This window comes from Pararge aegeria, chromosome 8, assembly GCF_905163445.1.
Source record: "Pararge aegeria chromosome 8, ilParAegt1.1, whole genome shotgun sequence".
Lineage (NCBI taxonomy): Eukaryota > Metazoa > Arthropoda > Insecta > Lepidoptera > Nymphalidae > Pararge > Pararge aegeria.
In genome coordinates, this window is record NC_053187.1 from 5,815,489 (window position 1) to 5,835,265 (window position 19,777).

The 19,777-nt window shown below is 34.1% G+C and overlaps 1 protein-coding gene across 1 annotated transcript in view; it reads right to left on the reverse strand.

The window, feature by feature from the left end:
• The window catches only part of LOC120625927 (rho GTPase-activating protein 100F), a 68,073-nt gene that overhangs the window by 35,023 nt on the left and 13,273 nt on the right, over positions 1 to 19,777 (reverse strand). The window lies entirely within an intron of this gene.

Genomic DNA, 19,777 nt, shown 5'->3' on the forward strand with positions numbered 1-19,777 from the left:
TATCGGTAAAGACTTTTTTTTATTACAATTACAGTATTTTTTTTATTACAGATTTTCACAGCAAAAATCAGTTTTCCACAATTCGCCCCGAAACCATAGATTTTTTCGGGATGAAAAATATTAATCCCGCATATACTTATATTAATTACAAATTTTAGTCAAATTCGTTCAAAATTATTTTGCTTTTAAGAGTAACAATCAATATTCATTCCTACTATAATATAAAGAATTACGTAGATTCTTTATATTATAGTAGGTAAAAAAAGCTTGGGTGTAAATTATTGCTCAACCAGGTTGATTCTTATATATTTTCAAGTGACAATGTTAGAAGGTGATAAAAAAAGAACACTCGGCTAAGTTATTTGAGGGATTCTTCCTAAACCAGGGCGCGTTTGAAACCCTCATTTACGTTATCGCCATCACTACTCACTACTATGTACAAATTTGATTTGTAATGAACGCATCTTAAGTGCCATCTATGTACTTTAATAAAGAAATATTTGACTATTACTTTGATCGTCACAAACTTTTACGTTAGGAGGATTAACTTGGCTATCCTCAATATTATATTGCCAATAATTGTGTATTCGCAAATCTACGTCTTCATCCAATCATTTATCCATGTTTAATTAACTAAGTAAATGATCGAAGTCTTTCAGTGTCTTATTTGCAGCTGCTGTATTTGCTTTGATTATATCTACTGAAGACTTAAGATCGCATAAATATTTCTTAGCATCAAAGAGATGGAAATTTAACGTTCTTGTTTATTTAGACAAGAATATCCTTGAAACTAAGAACATTTCGCGAATTCTTATTAAAATTCTTAATAATTCTTATACCATTTGGAAACCATTTTAGGCATGCCATAGTACAAATAAATTTATTAATTCCTTTGTTGTTTCAAACATATTACGAATAAATTAAATTGAAATATCTTTTCGAGATTTCGAATTGACCACCTCTTTATTTATTTATTTTTTACTTTGGTCTGTCTGTTTTTTTGGCCTTTGAAAAGGTTTACAAACTTTTACATCCAGTTAAAGGATTATTTATAAAGGAAGCGAAGTCACACATGTTTCTTTGTGTTCTGAAAATCTACTGCTAACATGGTAATTGAAAAATTATTTTTGTACGTAAGTTCCGAGTTATACACTTCGTTTTATGCATTCACTCAGAGACAGTTTTACAATGCCAAGGTCTTTTGTAAAAGCCTTCTGAAACCTAACAGGGTGAAATGTTTAAAAGGCAGGATGCAACTTATTTGATTTTGAAGAAATCTGCAGCTAGATTAGTAGCCTCAAATATTGTGCATCTGCTTTGAAAAACAACAGTTAAATGTACAATAGAGGATGAAAGTTTTAATGGGAAAATTGTAAGATATCGTACTCAAACAAAGTCAGCGAAGCAAGGCTTCCGAGTTTTTGATTAAGTTTGCGAATTATTTGTTGATTATCTAAAATAATATCAAGCAAGAAAATCCCCATAGATCATCTTCAGCATCATCTTATTAGAGAGAGGGGATTTGAGCTTTCACCCACCACCCTGCCTTTCCTGCTTAAACAATTATTTTCACGTAATCCTACTAATATTATAAATGTGAAAGTGTGGATGTTTGTTACCCAATCACGCAAAAACGCCTTAACAGATTTGGATGATATTTTGGTATGCATGTAGCCTTTGACATGCAAAAGAACCTTTTATCCTGATTCCTTAAGTTGTTCCTGAGTTACAATTAAAATTTGTCTTACGAGCTAAGCCGAAGGCAGACAACTTTGAAATTTGGTACCTATGCATATCACCAATCCTATGGAAAAAGACTTAAAAGTACTTTCTATACCGACCTCTCAATTAGTTCCCGTGGTAGGATTCAATATTGTTGACGAGCTAAGGCCCAATTCTGAAGTCCATGCAGACGAAGAATTTCTTAAAATCATAATATTTTAGCTCGACGCAAGAATTGAAGTTGTTCAAACTAATGCTCACTAGTCAAGTACGCTAACAATGCATTTTTAAAAAGCTACTGTATGTGAAAGGCCAGAATTTTGGTTTTGATGTGAAACATCTATAGGCGGCGGAGGCGTACATCTGATTTTTGGCGTGGCGACACAGGCCTTCACGACACATCGCCACGCTATATGATTGAATTTCTGTATTTCGTATGTAACCATAAAAATGAATATTAATTTCGTAATAAAATAGTCATTATTAACCGACTTACAAAAAGGAGTGGTTATGTGGTTATCCCTTTGGTTGAATTTTTTTTTTATTTGAGGAACAAATTTGTAATGCTTTATCTTTTGACTATGCAATATCTGCAATAACCGTGACGGCTCACACGTTTTTTTCTAATTAATTTTATTAAACTTTAGATTTTACGAGAATAATAAAGTTTATATTGTGCCATAAAACGAAGCTGTGCGCAAGTAGGTACTTAGCTGTTTTGTAAGTTATACTACTGTAGATATAAGAAGTGCCTTAACTACTCATTAGAGAGAGAGAGCTTTGAAATAAGTAGTTTTTTATTTCTATTTTTACCAAGCATTTTTACAACCTTTTTGCCATTTTATTATATCGGCACGTACAGTATTTCCATCGAGGTGATTGCTGCTGATAAAAATAAAATAGATGGATTAAGTGATGGTAACGACAACCACATGTGTCTGTAATTACACCAGAAACCACGCCCTTCAGACCGGAACACAGAAATGTTGCTAGGCGGTAGAAATAATATTTATTTGTTATAAAATGCTAAAAGATAAACTTGGTATTTATATGTCTAAAATTGGTCTGGTGGACGGTTTCGGTCGGGGCTAGATATCATAGTATAAATAATATACTTATCATATAATAGTAAGCAGTACCAACAAGCGTTCAACTATTCCGATTATTTTAGATTTTAGTTTTTCATATTTATTAGTTTCATAATTTTTGATTTTGTTTATTATTTAAAAAATATTGTTTTCAAAATCATCATTTGTATCAAGAAACCCATCACTAGTTACTTATAAAACCGATCGATAGTAATTTGTGACAACTTATCCTGCACCTTCACTTAAAAAAAATTGTGTACCATGCCCATAAGTGAACAGTTAGATGGCTTATATTTTTTGTTAATAATAATGATAGTTTGTAATTATTATTAAGTCAACATCTCCTGAGGATGCTCCAGTTTCATTCCGCACAGTACATTGCGGTTTCCGCACAGATCTGTTTGGTGTGGTGAGTATAAGGATTAAAGAAATTATAGATAACACCGTGCAGATTATCCTCCTCCTCGGAGTATAGCAAATTAAGCTTAATTTTCATTATATATCATGGATTTCTGCAAAGTAAATGCTTCTATCTAATAGGAATTATATTTGGACTTAAAACAGCACGAGATCGCTAAGCGCTATCTCAACATCGAGAAATAAAAATATGACGCTATGACTCGACTATGAAGCTATAAGGTTACGGTTAAACAAAGCTGGCACTTGGCTGCAATCGTCCTATTTAAGTCTGCGTTGAAAGACATCGTAAATTGCGTAACCTCATGGTAACCTCTATCTCCAGTAACCTCATTTCACTGCAAATATTCCAAATGAAAATGGCGCATCCCAGCCGTTAAACCAAACCAATATGCTGGCAGGTTTAAATGGTCTTGTTTGTCTAATGGTTGTCAAGTTTTACGAATCATAATGTCCAAGGTTCCGTTTCCGAAAACGGCCAAAAATTAACTTCTCAGTAACAGCCTAAAAATTATGAAAATTTAAGTCTAAAACGGTTTTTAATTCAGATTGCAATATTAAATGGATTTTGGAAGTGCATTCATTTAATATAAACACCCCGCACACTTCACACACGCAGTATGTTGCTACTCGTAGCTCACAAACTTTTTCCCACTTTCCCCGACGTTTAGAACATTAGAGGTAAAATAATTGCCGTCGACTGCTTAATGGAAAGAAGATGCCATCTGCCTATTTTTATACTACTAAAGTGGAATGGAAAACCACTAAAAAATGATGCTTTAATATTAGTCGTGTACACGGTGTCGGTATGTTCTTAATTATGTGTTCCTATACAAATATTATAAATGCGAAAGTGTGTTTGTTTGGTCATATGCAACCTGTTAACTAGAATTTTGACATAGAATAAGCTAAAAAAACGGAGAGTAACATAGGTTTTTTATCCCCGGCAAACAAACGGTCACCGCGGGATTTGTAGAGAACTGTAATAGTCACGTGCTAAAGCTACTGTTATAATAATTGTATTAGCTGTTAAAGCTCACCAACCCAATTTTGCTTCCATCCAACATTATGTACAAAATTTTTTTTCATTATGTCTATAGTCAAATATTTGTAGAACACTGCGAAATTTCGAAGAGAATACTAAAAAACTGCAATACATCACTAAGTACTCTCAGTGATGTTTTGCATTTCGCATTATAGCATAAAACATAAACTAAGTATTTATGGAAGATGTAACTTGTATGATGTAACTGGCAAAGGTTAGCCAAAAGTGGGGTCAAGCGGCGCCTTAAAACTGCTCATTAGAAAGATACCTTTGAAACGCTAACTATGAGACTTTTTACTACTCTTTGACTTTAAGAAAGACTTTCAACCCTTTTCGCAGAGGAAAGAGGAAATGCTCAGTGACATGTGCGTTTCTTTAATGTATGTTAACTAATTTTTCTGAGAATTCTTCTCCGATATAGAAGCTACTACATGATACTGATTTGCGTTTCTACAAGATGCGTGTATAAATATTATAATGCCACTTTACAAACCTTTTTTTTACGTCTTATTTATTAATTATTAAAAAGGAATCAAATAAACAAGAGGTTTTCATTATGTTGTATGTTTGTTTTTATTACATTGAAGTAATTGAAATAGCGGATAGAAGCAGGCGTTACTTTGCGGCAATATACCCTCTACGCACGTTTCGCTCCGAAACCGGAGCATCATCAGGAGATGTTGACTTTACAATGAATAATGGTTAACAATTATTCATTGTAAAGTAGAGGGTATATTGCCGAAGATCTGTTTGGTGTGGGGTATAAGGATTGATGAAATTATAAATTACACCACACAGATTCTCCTGCTTTTCGCGGAGTATAGCAAATTAAGCTTAATTTTGATAATTGAAATAGCGTTTGCCTTAAAAGAATAGTGAGAAAAAAACGGACTAGATATTATGGAATATGCCAATGAGAAAGTAGTGATAGATAAACAGGGTCGTAATAGTTTACGGATCGTTAGCTAGTTAACGGATTGTTCGCTAGTTAACGGATTGTTAGCTAGGTATTGGTTCGGTTGACACTTGAAATTGATGAACAGAGGTAAGATGATCATGGTATTTTAGCTGGGGTACCTTAAGTAAGAAACTAAGATTGTGAAAAATAATTAAGAAATAAATTGAACCGGCCGCAGTGAAAGCGGTAAGCTCGGGCACTTTTCCGGTACAAAGACTATAATATGGTCATTGTCCGTTTTCAGGATGTTGTTTCTGTATCTAATTCGTCAAACTTGAACGTGCAGTTTTCGAGCCAAACATAGGTAACCAATAAACGAAAAAGCTAGCTATAATTTGGCATTTAGTATAGGAATATGATCATAAAATATGTTTAAAACTAGCTTTCAGTCGCGTTCTTCTTCCGCGTTTATTGCGGTTTTCTACCAATTCCGAGGGAATGGTTTCCCTGGGGTTAAAAGTAGCCAAAGATGAAGTTGATTGGTGATGAAGCTTAGTTCACTTTTATATAATATTAGTTAAAGTATTTGAAATTTAAAAATTCTATTGTTTAAATTTCCCTTCATCTTGTTGCAAGACGGATCACGTATACAAATTTATTCATACGCGTTAACCCGACTATATCACCAAGTTATAGTTGAAGCTTGAATTATGGAAGGTATTTAATAATATGCAAAGCGCTTAACCTGCCTATAATGAGTTGATTTGTAGGGTGCTTCAATATAACAGGCGTCTCTGCCTGCATTTTACAGGGGCTGCGAAATATGGCTATTAAAGTAGGTAAATATTTATTTATTAATAGTAAAACTCGAGCAAAGGCCACCGCTTCCACCATTTCTTCCAGGAAATCTTTTTAATGACTAGATTTTTTTTTCTTGGACACGCCAAGAAAAAAGAAAGAAAATGTACATATTTATAAATAGGATAACTACTAGAAGGATAGATTTAGGAGAAGCTTAAATAAATAAAAGAATATTGAAACGTAAAATCGATATATGTTTATTACTGAATAACGGATTAGGATAAAATTAAGCTCCGAGAATATACGAGGTAGCTCTATAATAGTCTGGAATAGCAGATAGGCAACACGTTTATTCCAGAAAAGTATATTTTTCTATGGGATAGATGTTTTTTAGAAAGTGGTATTTCAGAGGTCAGAGTAGGTACTTACATCCATCTAAATATCTACACGAACGAAGTTGCTAGTAACAAATAGTACAGATTATAGAGAAGTCACTTATAAAGAAAGATAATAATTAATTAAAGAATAGTATAAGATAACATGGTAGTACAAAAAAACCTCTTTATAATAGTAGTATAAATATATACTACTATTATAGAAAGAAAAGATATTTTTTTGTTTGCTTGTATGTATGCAATAGGCTCCGAAAGTACTGGCTCGATTTTAATTCTTTTGTGCCAAAAGAAAGATAAACTATCACGCATTAACATAGGCTATAATTTACTTTAGAAAAAATGAAGATCCTTAAGAGTTAAAATTCATTACAAAGCGCGCGCTAATAAAATGATTGATATTACATAAAAATTATGTAACACACGATTCACACGAAAATCCGTGACAGAATAAATCTAACTATCATAGTTAAGTCGCAATAGCATCTTTTGCGTTTTAAAATTTTATCATATCGTCGGAAGAAACAAAAGTGGGCTACATTAGTATCGCAATATTAATATAGTTTTAAAATCAAGAGTATTTCTCTAGCAGTATAATTTTTAATTCATTGCTATTGAAAGTTTAATTTAGAAGTTTAAAAAATTTGAGAACCTCACCGTCTCAAACAAAACTGTTCTTTTTGTAGATATACGAAATAGTAGTAATTGTAAATAATAGTAATTGTAGAAATACAATTGAAAAATTCGTCTTGTTTTACAAAAATACACAACTTAAATAATCTGTACAATTACAACTACATTGAATACCACACAACTCCAAAATTAACTGTATCTACGGTATGCTTTATAAACAAAAACTAACTCGAACAAAATCGTGGGCAACATCTAGTCTATTCATAAAACACTTCCACGTGCAAAACTGGGTGAGTTTTTAACAATATGTCAGCGCTATTAGCTCTTTATCATAGCTGTATGTGGCATAATGGCTATAATGCAGCACTAAGAATCTCTAGCAAAAATAAGTAATATACAATTAGCGCTGTACTAAAAAAATAGAGGCTACGTTATATAGAACAAGTAGATTCACTGGATATTGAGTATGCCTATAAAATAGTCCCAGCTATTAAATAGCCAATGTAGGTACAGTTTCTTAATTGTAACCGTAAAACGGGTTGACTCACGTACTTACCAGAAACAGAGCAGTTAATCGCTTCGCTGAGTCACAAAGCCTCAAAGTGCAGTTTGCGGTATTCCCTGAATATATTCACATTATTGTTCTGGAAAGCGGCGATAGGGTAGGAGTTCGTATTCACTTTCGGGTGGCCGAGTTCGAATCCCAGCACGCACCTCAAACTTTTCTTTGTGTGCGTTTTAAGTAATTAAAATAGCACTTACTTCAACGGTGAAGGAAAACATCGTGAGGAAACATGCATGAAAGTAAGAGTAAGAGTTCTAAGTAATGTTCTCAAAGGTGTGTAGAGTCCACCGTTGCCAGCGTCCACTGGGCCAGCGTGGTGGATAACGACCTTAACACCTTCTCATTGTGGGAGGAGACCTGTGCTCTGTAGTGGGCCGGTAATGAGTTGATGTGATGATGACGATTGTACTGGCTACTGACTTAAGGAAAATTATAGATAGTACGATTGTAAACACCTATAAACCCTAATGTTCTTTAAAACACCAAATTTTCTGGACGTAACGAAACTATGTCGCATGTGAATAAGAAAAGCTCTTGTCGAACATTTATAAAAAAATATAAGAAAAATAAAGTATTAATTTTATAAAATTAATTTTAATAATTATAAAGTATTAATTTTATGAAATAAAGGAATGAGGTGTCTGAGATAGAAAAAATAAAAAGAAAAATACCAGTTTTTTTTTATTAGTTTTAAAAATAACTCCAGAATCTTCTCTGAAACGTCAAGTCTGTCAACACACAAACTTTGTCATTTAAACTCAGTAATAGGGGCTCGTAGTAATTTTCAGTTTGTATTTTAAATTAATAATAGTGCTTAAATGTAACTATACTTTTTTTATTGAAAGCTATTCTATTGAATACTGAAAGCGTTGCTCTTTATAGTATTTAAAAACTATGTATTTTGTATGGGCCATTGTCGGCAGCTAATATCTCCACTTTCTCTAAGCCCCTAAAATTTTAACCACACGGTGTAATGAAGTTTCACCTTTAAAATTGTTCAACAAAGAACTTGATAAGTACCTAACCTATGATTAAACTTACAAAGTCATCCCGCACTCAGGCTGGCCGAAAGACATTTTGGGACATTTTACGTAAACGCCGTTACAAAGTTCATACATTAATAATGTAGGATACTTAAAGTATTTCCAAGAGAGTTTGCGGAGACTGCCCCAATAATAGGTTTGAATATGGCTCGGCTATGATTACATGTCATATTAAAGTGTCCACTAGTACTACTGGACACATTAAGAGACTAAATATGTCCTACATCAACAAACTTTAGCTCTATATTAAAATTAAGTAAACCATATAAAATATCGTATATTAAACAGCACATATAGAAAGATTAAAGCGCGTAGTTTTTAAGTTCCGGTAAGATACAGGTCGGGGCATCTGGAAATTTGTAATTTCTATATTTCCTCTGGTGTTGTAGGAGGTTTCGGCCGTGGCTAGTTACTACTTTACAGACATAAAGGCAAAAAGTGCAGTGGCGTGCACATAGTTTTTGACCAAAGTTTTATACGTTTTTGTAGACATAAAGCAGGAATACGCTACTCTATGCCTAACCTTCTATAAAATGAAAAAAAAATCATATATCAGTTTCATGAAAATTGAAGGGATACAATTTTTGCTTTTGAACATGTATGATATGCACGCCCAAGATGGTAGGAAGGTGATATCGATGTGAAATCGGTCAAATCTGTGCATCTGTTAAAGCATATTTATAGACAAATAAAGCTTTAAAAAAATTATAACACCCCTCTTAAAGCGACGGGAGTCAATTACAAGAAAAATATGTCCAGAGACTAAAATGCAAATATTCTAACCTCCCGATCTCCTAATAGCTTCCTGTCAATCTCTGACATCCTCTCGGAAAATGGTTGTTGGGTTAGATGTTGCGATGCAAACTGAACCTAATGAACCTTATAAATAAAGTCCTATTTGAGCTGTCCTGCTCTCGGATCATTAGTGCCGCCTACAGCGACGTTTGGAGACGTCGCCACGCCCTCTTAAAGTTTCTTGGCTTAATGAAAATCGCTGGTGCCCGTCCAACACGTTTTAATCGATTTTAAATTGTCAGTTTATGATAGAAATATTTTTGTTTTACCCTAACACTATGTACCTACTCGTTCTATATCAAGGGTTGTGTAATCTACAGACAGAATAATGTGAAGTAGTGTGTTTACTTTCATCATCTACCACTTTTAAGCACAGGCCTCCTCTGACGCAGAAGTAGCGTGCATTCTTAATTCTAGGCCACAAATATGTTCTTCCCAGGTTCTAATTTGCTAATAAATAGAAATATGCGGTTAGGACCTCGGCTACACTTTTGGGAAGTCGAGTTCCACCACCATGCCAGACCAGAGAAAATTCAAAAATTATAAATTCCCGAATCGCCGCTGCCGGAAATCTAACCCGAGACCTCCCACTTAAATTCACAGCGCTCACAGTTGCGCCAGGGAGGTCGTCATAAATAAGCCACAGCTAAACCGTCAGATACGACCGCAGCTAACTTAAAACTTGTGGATAAAGTGTTCAACCATGGACTGCTCTAAAGGATACAGAGCACTCCCTTTTCATCATCAACATCTGTAGCCCACTACAGGCCTACTACAAGGGTTTGCTCTCTTAGAATAAGAGGGGAATATGCCTTATTTCTCAGCTCAGGCCTAGTGCGGATTGGTAGACTTCACACACCTTTGAGAATATTATTGAGTACTCTGGCATGCGGGAATCATTCCATGAACGTTAAATCAAGTAATATTAATTCTAGTATTATAAAAACGAGAATTTGTTTGTTGGTTTGTTTGTCCTTCCTTAATGGCCTATCGAAGCGACCAATCGACCTTGATTTTTAGCATACAGTTAGTTGAAAGAACGGAGAGTCTATAGGCTACTTTTGAACCCGGAAAACACCAAATCCCGAGGGTGGTTTACAGGAAAATTCGTATTTTACCCCAATTATATTCCCGCTTTTACGTCCTTACACAGCAATCAAATTCAAAAATTCAAATTCATATATTTCAAGTAGGCCTACTTTATAAGAGCCGGCAAGAAACTCAGTAGTTGCTCTTTTCAATCGAATAATATACCGCAGGTACCATCGCGGTGTGCAGCTAGTTGCACATTACTCCTAAAAGTTAGATGTGCGTGCCGAGGATCGATAAAGGTCCCCCGGAACCACAGTCCAGCTATGTCTGATAACCACTAGGCTACTGCGATAGGTGTACACCTTCACGAGCTGATAAAAGAAAATGCTGAACTCACAAATGCAGCTTAGCTTTCCTATCTGACATAAAGAGGGGCAATATCTGTTACGGACATAATTGCGATGATAAATCAAATGCGGGCGGCTAATTCGCTGAACCAGCAATTTTCCTCACATAATTGCTCCGGAATGCTGACAAATTTAGCGTTGATCATCTTTTGCCGTCTTTTGTGGAAATGGCTACAAGAGAACATCTGCGTTCTATGCTATATTTCATTCCATTAGTTTAATTTGAAGGGTTCCGCACCAGAAGGATACCAGCAGGACCCTATTACTAAGCCTTCTCTGTCAGTTTGTCCATCCATCCATCTGTCCGTATCTCTTGAACCGTAGCAAGTAAAGAGTCAAAATGTTCACATAATGTTTATTTATATTTCTGCTATAACGATAGATAATCCTTACTAATATTATAAATGTGAAAGTGTGTTTTTTTGTTTCTTTATCCTTCCTTTTCGCCCCAACTAAGCTAAACAACTTCATATTTGGCATACGAAATTGAAAGGGCAGATAGCTCCATAGGATGTTTATATCCTAGAACAATAAGACGAAGCACGCGGGCTGGCTATTGGCTATAGTCGACAGATTAGGGCCGAATTTTAATCGCTCGGAATCGAACCCGGAAACTCCAACTTAAATTCACTTCGCTCACCTTTGCGTTGTGAGGTCGTTGAAAGTTTTATTTTTTTATATTAATCTTAATTTTTTACGTACAATTTGAAAAATCAGTTTTCATGCACAAAGATTATTATTTCGATACCTTTGTCTAAGTGGCCCCCTTACATTACCCACCTAATTTCACCTCATTTGTGATAAAATTGTGTTTTTGTTAGGCACGCTAAACATATTTGTGAAGAAAAATCAAATTTTATTTTTAAAAAGCAGTCAAGATTACTAACTTTGTAGCGAAAAAGTATATTTATCATCAACGCTGGAATTGCCTTGCAGCTTCCTAATAATCAGGCGCCCCTCAGAGGAAGTGAGTTAGCATTAAAAGATTTCAGACTTAAGTGTTTATCATCCGTTATGAAGGTAAAACGGTAAAATGGAAAACGATAGACGTCCGTTTGATATTTTAAAATATTCTACAGGCGAGATTTTCCATTACCAGAATTGAGATGCAAATGCATAAATAATAGCCCAGAGTTGAAACGAAATATTTTACGTTTTCAGTTTCAGTTCTACTTGATGAGTTCTGTTTCATCTGATATTTTATCAGGCGAGCTTAAAAGCTGTATAGTATTTTACTTTATGACCTCTCTGGTACGATCTGCGAATACGAAATACGGTTTTTTATGTCTACAAGATTCAATTTTTGGAACGAAATAATATTTTAAGACTGATATCACGTCGCAGTATTATTCTCTCTCCACAAGAGGGAAAAGCTTTATAGTTAAATAAATCCGGTAAAATTAGATGGATGTGAAGCCTGACTCGGTTGTGGTTTTGTGTTAAAGCTTTCCCGTTACTCTTAGGTGGGGAGTTCAATCAGCTGGGATAGTCCTACTGGATACTTCTCTACCACAAGATATATCCACTACGATTTCCTCACGAAGTAAAAAAGGTAGAAGTGAAACGCAATGCTTCCCTCGTTGCAATGTACCCACTAATGTACCCACCATAATGTCAACTAATGTACCCACGCATAGTTTCGCGTTTAAAGCAAATTAAAGGTAATCCAGTTTATTAATTTACATAGCTGCAGCAATAGACACAAAGATAAAAGCACTTTATATCTATTACTGCACCAAGAACTCAACGGGTGCAGATATTAACAAAGAGCGGGTGAGTTATCAGTCTCAAACATAGTAAAGACTTCATATATTAAAGTTACCTTTCCAATTTATTGTATTTCACAGAAACATACTCCGCAAAGAAAAGACACATTTCTGCGTTACTAGCCATTAGAGACATGGCTCTAACCGCTGCGTTAAACCTGACGGAGTGTACACAGCACATAGAGAAAGATGAAACAAAACGCCCATCTCAGCACAATGGCCCCACTGCCCCCCTCCCAATTCCCCCCATTCCTTTCTCGAACCTCGCCTTTCTGTGAGCAATGCCTAATGAGAAGCGTAGAACTAAAATTTTGTGTCAACTCGAACTCCGAAGAGCTCTAGAGCGAAGGAAGCAAACGATTCAAAACTGGAGCACTAGAATCTGAAAACGAAACCTTATAATCAAAGCGATAAAGCGCTTCCTGACCTAAGCTTATGTACTATATACGCCGCTTTAAGTGCTGGATACGATAAAGAATTCTCGAGAATTCCTTTTTCTGAAATAAGTTTTCTTTGCCGCCGGTAGATACTGTCTAATGCAGTAAAATACAAGTTTCTTAAGATTGTATAATTCGTTCTTACTATAATATTATAAATGCGAATTGTGTTTGTTTGTCATTTTTTTCACGCAGCATTAGAGTCTTACTGATTGTCCTTTTTTGTGATTTGGTTTTTTACGATAGTGCTCTTAGCACATTGACATTTTATCCTGATAAATGCATAGCTGCTACGTTCCGAGCATCTTAACTCGAAAGTGCAATTCTGTTATTACCACTTAACGATCATATTAAGTTAGTCATTCATTTAAGAACTCTTGTACAAACTTACACAAACACTATTTCACATACATACATTCACTTCGCACCATTTCAACACATTTAAATCAATGAAACCACTATAATAGGATTCTTTATCACTAATTACACACTATGTAGTTGGTATTTCACCAATATTATTTACTAAATATCTATAAATCTATGCTAGTTATGTAGTGTAAAAAAAATGTTTGTCACCACTGACCTAATATCAGTGTTTGTAAGTATAAAAACAAAACAAAATATCTTATCGATTGAAATTTTTTCTCGAGACAATATTCATCCTTACCTACTAATATTAAAATGTTAAGAGTGAGTAGGTTGTTTTGACCTTTTTTCACGCAGCAACATTCGCTTTATATAGTTAGGACAGTAAAAAAAAAAGCATACGCGCTTTGTACAAGCGGCCAATGTCAGAGTTAGCAGAACTAGATTAAATCATTGGGCGGACAGGTATTGTTTGTTCGTGCTCAATGTTTTATGACTACAACTCAAAAATGCAAATTCAGTTATGACGGTTTATCTATAGGCAGAGTTTGTAAGATAGGCATCTTAAGAAGCTCAGATATAAAATCAGATATTTCTATTTGTTTCAGTGGAACATGAATTAAACAACTTTTTCATTGAAATCGAGACCGCAAAAATTTCCGTAGGAATAGCGTGCATTCTGGAGACAAAGGATACTTTTAAACCCAAAAGAACGATTCCCGTAGGATTAAAAAAACGGGAACTTGAATAACACTAGCTTAAGCTAGTTTATAATATAAATGTTTATATATAACATCCTCTCAAACACATTATTATAGTTAATCATTATCGAAAGTGTTTTTGTTGTGTGTTCTTATCTGGAAATGAAATCTTTTGCTTTTCAGAAATATGAGTAAGCCTAAGCAGACATGAAAGTATTCAGCAATTATTTCACCATTAGTCTACTGTTCGTTAAATAGTATTAAATTATGTTCCTCGTATCAGTCATTAATAACAGTTTTGAGTCATTGTTTTATTTCTACAATAAAATTATTTATTTTACTTTTATTTCTATACCACGATTTAAGGACATTTACAGAAAAAGCAGGGATATCAAAATGTAGGATACATACGGTGGTCCTATCGTAATCATCCACCTTAAATTATATGCTTTTCTGTGGTTTTATTTTAGACTAACTTTATTCTGCAGCTTCCCTCATATTGAGATTGATTTTCACTTCTATGTTTAAAACACCTATTTTGCTTCCTTAGGTGATTATTTTAGCCCAATCTATCCAGTGATTTGCGTTATGCGTTGATAGATCAGTCAGTCACTTGTTCCTTTTATAAACAAACCTCTATAAATTTAAAAACTTCGTGTGACTACAAGCTAACTAGTGATTGTAGTGCTAAGTAGTGATTTATTGCAAAGGAACAAAAGGTAATAAAAACCTAACGATAATAATAGCCACTGAATAAAGGCTAATTTCTATAGTCTTTTGTAGGTACTTACAAACTTACACTGTAAGCTTAAGAGTTCTCTTAATTGGAATTAGATAAGCTTATGTGAACGGTTACCAAACCAACCATACCCATTTACACATAGCAAACACAGGCACATACAAAACCACACGGTTAATAGATATAAATGTATATGTAGATCAATAGGGTAGATGAGAAGAAGAAGAAGAAACACTTTCTTGCACGTGTAACATATAGGAAAAGAAACAGTAAGGAGTATACAGTTCACAATGTAGATATGCAAAAGCGGCCTTATTGCTGCAAGCTATCTCTTACACGCAACCTTTGGAGGACTTACAGCAAGAGAACGGGAGTGTTGGTAGATATAAATAAATACCAAAATGTAAAGATACAAATACATAGATAAGATGATTATGTCTACCATTATCTCATAAGAAAATGGATAGACATAATTACGGGGCACGTTTGCTTTAGTTCTAAATTTACAAATACTGAAAATTACTATCAGCTTATTCAATCGAAAAAATATTTTTAAACGAATCAGTGTCTACTATTAAGTGTTTTTGAATAAATAATATTTTGAATTTATAATTAGCTTCCGAGAAATCACTGTGGTATTATGCCTAAAAACAGCAGCACAGTTACTTAACAAGTTAACTGTTAGAGTAAATCTAACAAACGTTATAGTTTTCTTCGCAAATTTTGTTGACGTTTGCTCGTCCTTAAAAAAATATTGATTAACTAACTATTACTAATTTATATGAAAAACTACACTACCAAACGTTGTCATTTAATTCAATGGTTATTGTATTAAGGTTTCGTAGATTGCTACGAGATATTGTAGCGATCAGCTACGAAAAAATGTTGGCAACAAGGGCCAACCTTACTGCCGCGAACAAGACATTATTCTAGAGACATAATTGTATGTAATTAACATTCGATACTCACTATTTATATCAAGTAAGATATTAATAAGTTAGGTTAGGTATTGCCAGATTTGTAATATTGAAATATTGATATATTGATAAAATTCTTTAAAAATCTACATCCAAATGTCGGTCTCAAGAGACCCAAGACCTACAAAGTCAAATCAAACTTCCTTAATGGGAAAATATCTTATAACATGTGCCGTGTGGTGACCATCCCCGCGTTCTCCGTACTACTACGACTATCTACTGCATCCGCGCAGTGTGGTGTAGAACCACACTATCTCGTCTTATTTCGATGCGATCATACGAGAAAATGGGTAGACATCATAATTTCGTGACGTGCATCTTAGACCTATTGTTGTGAGAAAAGACCACATTAACTAAGCCGTATATTGTTTTTGATTTCATGATATAAAATTAGGTAGGTATTTATTTTTAGAAATGTCTGTGGTAAAGCCAGAACTCGCGAAAGTGAATTGACGATATTCAATATCAAAACGACGTTAAAAGTTGAGCAGAGACCATACGAAATATCAATTTTAATCATCGAATCATCAAATCAGCAGCAATCATAAAAATAATATATGCGAAAGTGTATAAGTATGAATGAACCAGTGTGTAACTCTTTCACGCAAAAACTACTAAACCAATTAAACCGATTAATTATGTATGACGTGAGCTTTAATCTTTAGAATTTAGAATTTATTAGTTTTTGAATAAAACAGATGATACTTTGCGGGAGTACTAATATATAAATGAATTTACAACGAACAACCAGTTCGAATTAGCAATTGTACATTGTGAAGTCAATATCTCCTGAGGATGGTACGGTGTTGGAGCGATATGATTTATAGATAATTTATAATGAGTTACACCATGCGAATTTGTCTGGATGTAGCCATCGCATAAACGTGCACAAAAATCTTTAACTTATTTTAATAGCAGATAAATCTGCACCTAATAGAATACTCATAAGCTTGTACGGACCCCTATGTATATTGCATTATTGTCAGTAAGCTATAGGGCATTTCTAGAACGGTTGCCTATCGACAGATGAAAGCTTGCTTATATGTAGTAAGTTAAACCATACTGTCCAGTCTGCAAATAAGGTTATCTCGTTCACACGTTTGGTACTCTTTAGCCCCTCAACCATCGATGGCTTTTTGTTTGTTCAATAAATGATTAAATACGAAGTGACAGTAAAGTTTATGGAATATAGAAAATTGTGCTGATTGAATATAATTTTATTCTGTAACAATACTTGTTCAAAATAAATATTCGTGTAACATAATAAACCATGTAACTTTGTACACCTACCTAAATGAGAACCGAACCAAAGCATCTTAATATTTGTAATTTTTTTTTTTTATTATTATATTCCTATATATGTAGTGTTACATAGTAATGTCTATGTAACACTACATATATCCATTGAAATACCGAAGTTTCTCTTCGCAAACATATATTCATGTGTATACTTATATACAAACACAAATACAAACTGTAATATTTAATGTTAAGCAGCAATCGAAGCGAGGCGCCCGCCCCCAGTGTCTTAGACGCTGATCAAATTGATCGTCAATCGAATAAATCTGCCAAGTATTAATAAAACGTTATCGGATAGAGAAAACGTGATAACTATCAAATTTTATCTTAAATCATTTTCATAATCAACATAACTAATGTCGCACAACTTGGTAGATGCTTCCATATTCATAGGATCTTTAGCTCACAGCAGCTAGAGTTGCTGTAAATAATGCGCACAAATTTCTCTAGAAAATTATATTATATTTTTGAAGGCCAGTGAATGGCCAGAGATGAATCAAGCGATTATAATGTATCATGAGGTATGTATATTTTCCAACAAATAACTAAGTTGTAGTTAGTTCTTGGAAATAAGTGATCTCTTTGTTATGAAATTAACCTGCTAATAATCAGTCTTTTGACAAAATATTACTAAAATGATCAACGATTAATAGGAAGATACTCTTGTTTAATCAGCGATTCTGAAACTGGGGTAGTAAGCAAGATTAAATGAACAAGAGACAGAAACTTGTAATGAGAATTGAGGCGCAAGTACACTCAGCTGCGGTGGCGGTTTAGCGTGTCTCAACTTGGATATGTAGTTTAGTCACAGGCCTCTTAGCCACATACCAAGTAGTTATGGTTGATTAATATTGTTAAACTATAGTTCATTGAGAGAATCTAAGGCTGTATAGCTCAACGGAATACAAACCGAGAGTTTGTAACTTCAATCTGTCGACTATTCTTTGAACACTTACTTTTTAAAATGTACTATTTTAAAAAATCAGTAAATACATCATTAAATAAATTTTAAACAAGGACTGACAAATACAACACGATTTTAATTTTTATAAAAAAAAAATTGCTGGTTTCACTCAGTATGATGTAAGGATTGTAACGAAAACGTAAGGATTGTTGGAAAAGAGCAACTGCTGAGTTTCTTGCCGGCTTTTTCTCGGTAGAATCTGCCTTCCGAACCGTTGACTCACTAAAAACAGACAGACTTGACGTTTCAAAAAAGTTTTTATTATGCCTACTTGAAATATGTATTTTGAATTTTTGAATTTAAAAGCTTACCGGAAAACATATTCCGAAATAAAGCCAGTTTACAAATAAGGTAGATCGTACACTTAATTTTCTGCGAGTACTTAAACATTGTCTGAGCTTGGATGTAGTTTTAATTACAAGCTTTACAAGTGTTCAACCGCAGAGCTCGCTATGATAATAAAGTGTTGAAAATCTTGTGATTCTATAAATTAATATTTTAATATATTCATAGTACTTTTCTTTTTTCGTTTTTTCTGGTATGAAGTTTCTGATTTCCAAAGAAAGGTCAGATAGTTAATTTTCAAGGATATATATTATGGTTTTTATACAATGAAAAAGTAAAGGACAGTGAAATTTCACTGTTCTTTACAGAAATTTTCGATTAGAAACGACAGCGACACTTTCTTACAGTCAGTAGTAAACCTAAGGTTACTTGATCTCCTGAAACTCCACTGAGTTTGTATGAACATTGCATAATCCTCTAATGTTACAAAATTATAAAATGTAAGTGGGTAGGTGAATAAATACATATATATATTGAATTAAGAATATACAGAATCCTCATCCAGCCATTATTTTGTGCAGTGTATTGTATCGAAAAACAGTGACAACGCCTCACTTCGCACGCCTAACTTTACACCAGTGGAATGTTGCTAGCTCACAAACTTTTCCCTTTTTCACTTTTTATGGTTAACGCTTAGAACATAGAGGTAAAATAATTACTGTCATCTGCTAAATGGTATGAAGTGACTAACCATTTATTCGAGAAACAATTAAAAAATGGAGTGGTTTTTGATGCTTCAATATTAGTCGTGTACACGGTTTCTGTATATTCTTAATTCTGTTCACATACAAGTTACGAGAATAAGATAACAATATTCGTCTACGATAGCACAGTGGTTAGGACTTTGGCTTGACTTACGGGGGGCCGAGTTCGAACCCAGCACGTACCTCTAACTTTTCTAAGTTTTGTGCGTTTTAAGTAATTAAGATATCACTTGCTTCAACGGTGAAGAAAAACATTGGGAAACCTATAAACCGGAAACCTATATGCCTGAGAAATCTTACTGATAAGGTTGTTATATTAAACCCATACATATTCCTAATCAGTTTATACAGGAACGTTAAATCGCTTGTAACGTTTTGGACATCTGTGTGTTTTGGTGGGAGGCTTTAGCCACAGACACAGACAAAGACGTACCGCTAAACTTCGAGCCGTTACAATTTTATTATGAGTATAGATTGTATGGTGAACAAAAAGCAAATCCGTTACGAACGTTGTAACGCAATATAAAAGATTTTGAACGTTTTCTTTTTAAAGAAAAAAAAAAGTTCTATACGCAACAAACAAGGCCTCCTGACGAATTTTCGTACAAGAGCCTTTTATCTTTTGTGTAGAACAAACAACT